Below are 2,560 nucleotides of genomic sequence, written 5' to 3' on the forward strand. Positions count from 1 at the left end.
TAGATTTAAATCAGCACAGCCAGCGAAGGATCGAACGCAACTGTTTTGAACGAGTGCACCTTTTTTTAACAACCAAAAAGTGTCTGTTTCGTTGTCAGTTGAGGAAGTACAGACGTTCCTCTCGTTGATAGCAGAAGAGCGGATCCAGCTAGAGCTTGATGGGGCGATGCGGAATTAAAAAGTTTTTCAGGAGTGGTGGCAGTAGAGGCGGCGCAACTATAACGACATGTGAATAATCCCGCCCCCTCTAAATTATTTTCTGTAATTACATTTATAATTACACTGTTGACCCATCCCTTACACCTTAACCCACCCTTAAACCTACCCATACCAACAAACCTGTCCCTAACCTTACCCGTATCCCACCTCAATAGCAGCAAAAGTGTTTTGCAATACAATATGAACACAATAAGTACATTGTACTTAATTTTTGATGTAAGTACATAGTAGTTTAATATAAAGTGGGGCCTCTTATTTATATTGAAAAGAGAATATCTTGTGTTTTGTGCTTACAAGTTAATGTCTTAAACTGCCGATCTTGTCACTGTGCTAATAAATAGTGTTTTCACTATACTTTGGATATTAATATCCATTGCAGAACTGATGTTATACGGCTCGTTCAATGAATCACTGGCCGACTCAGTGATCAGCCGTAAAACCGTAATTCTGTCCAAATTCCCTATAAAATCATAAATGATTCCCTTTGAGCTAAATTGACCTGTTTCCCTTTACAGCGATAATATCGAGGGAATCACTAAACCCGCTATTCGTTGTCTTGCTCGCCGCGGCGGCGTCAAGCGTATTTCCGGGCTGATCTATGAGGAGACGCGCGGCGTGTTGAAGGTGCTTCTGGAGAACATGATTTGTGATGCTGTGACCTACACTGAGCATGCTAAAAGAAAGACCGTCACCACCATGGATGTTGTTTATGCTCGATTCCTGGAGAAAACAAAACCCCAATGGCTCTTTTAAGAGTCACCCACGATTTCACACAAAGAAAAAGTTTTTAGGTGCTGAAATAATTATTAATTTTATGGAATTTAAAAAAAAGTTTTTGTTGCATTTTTTTTTAATCAAAAGAAAAAACTACATTGAAACAGGGCTGCCAAATTTTGATTTCAGCTTGGAGTGAGAATTCACGCCGGGGGTGGGTTAGCGGTTTGTAAAAAAAACAAACGAAATAAATAAATAGGAAAAAAAAAAAAACACAAATAAAAAACCTTGCACCACAAGAAGTGTATTGTGATTTGTCAAAACATTACAATGAAACAGTTTACTGACAACGTAAAATAAACAAATTAACATGTGCGCAAAATTAAGTTGTGTTCGGTTGTAAGCGCTGGTAAGCAGCCTTAATCACTGACTGGGGTGGCTGCAAGTTTGCCAACTTTATAGTCATTATGGATGACAGTGTTCCCTCCAGAGCCAGGCTGTTTCAAGTTTTTGTTTTGTTCAATCCCAACAAGGAAAACACCCGCTCTGCATCAGCATTGGCATGGGGCAGGACTAAGACCAGTTTAGCGACGGTGGAGAGTCAAACCTACCCACCCGGTCACCTGTAATGGACATGGACAACATGGTTATGTTACACCTTTCATACATTTAGAAAAGTTACTCAACATTGGTTCAAGTTTTCAAATAAGACCCTCTAAGATTTCCGGCCTTGTTTTAAGCTTGCCATGTTGGACCAGAAGCCCACAATGTCTGGGTCTGCTGCCAAGTTAGGCGGAGGCATAGTTTGATAGTCTAGGAACTCCTCCCCCAATGCATTATGTTCCGGTGGGCTGTGGTAAGGGGGAAGATGTACATACCTTTTTTGAAGAGAAATATGTGGTTAACAACTTGCACACACTACATAGGAGATATACTTCAAAGGGCATGGTGAAATTAGTTGTTCAGAAAATATAAAATTATTCATTACTAATTTCTGAATAAAATAATATTCATATTAAAAAAAATCTATAAATTTTACCTCTCTACAAAGTACAAGACATCATCCATCCCATGCCCTCTGCCTCACATCAGCAAATCTGGCATGCTTCAGCAATTGCTCTCTCAGTGGAAGTCTTTGTTGACTATATGCCACAGCTCTCATTAGGAACCTCAGGGCTGCAGTGTGGAACTTGTCCACTTGATGGGCTGTGATGTCCCCAGCATCCAGTAGTTGGTTGAGCCTTGCCCTGGTGGTGAAGCCGAAGCTCATTTTGTTTTCAGAAATGCAGAAAACACAATAAAATCCAACATACTTCAATAAAATCAACCTATATATATATATATATATATATATATTTACACCTTTGCTTGAGCTTCATTTTTTCTAGTCATATAATTATAAAATAAATTGTATCACACACACACACACTGTCAGACTTTGTTCCGTGTTTTGTGTGTCTTGCTCCCCATGTGCCTTCCTACGCCCATATTTGGTTAGTTTCCTGTTCCTGTCCTGATTAATTAAGTTCATATGTCCCAGGTGTTTCCCTTGATGTTTCATTGCTCCCAGGTGTGTCTCGTCATCCCCTCCTCCTGTGTGTATAAATAGTGTTCCCTGTGTGTGCTC

General features: G+C 39.8%; 1 pseudogene; it reads left to right on the plus strand.

Moving 5' to 3' along the window:
- Positions 1 to 972, plus strand: part of LOC107740225 (basement membrane-specific heparan sulfate proteoglycan core protein-like) — a 27,471-nt pseudogene extending 26,499 nt beyond the window's left edge.
- The last annotated feature ends 1,588 nt before the right edge of the window (positions 973 to 2,560 follow it).

The sequence above is a fragment of the Sinocyclocheilus rhinocerous genome, unplaced genomic scaffold (assembly GCF_001515625.1).
Source record: "Sinocyclocheilus rhinocerous isolate Xijiao unplaced genomic scaffold, SAMN03320098_v1.1 scaffold3723, whole genome shotgun sequence".
Taxonomy (NCBI): Eukaryota; Metazoa; Chordata; class Actinopteri; order Cypriniformes; family Cyprinidae; genus Sinocyclocheilus; species Sinocyclocheilus rhinocerous.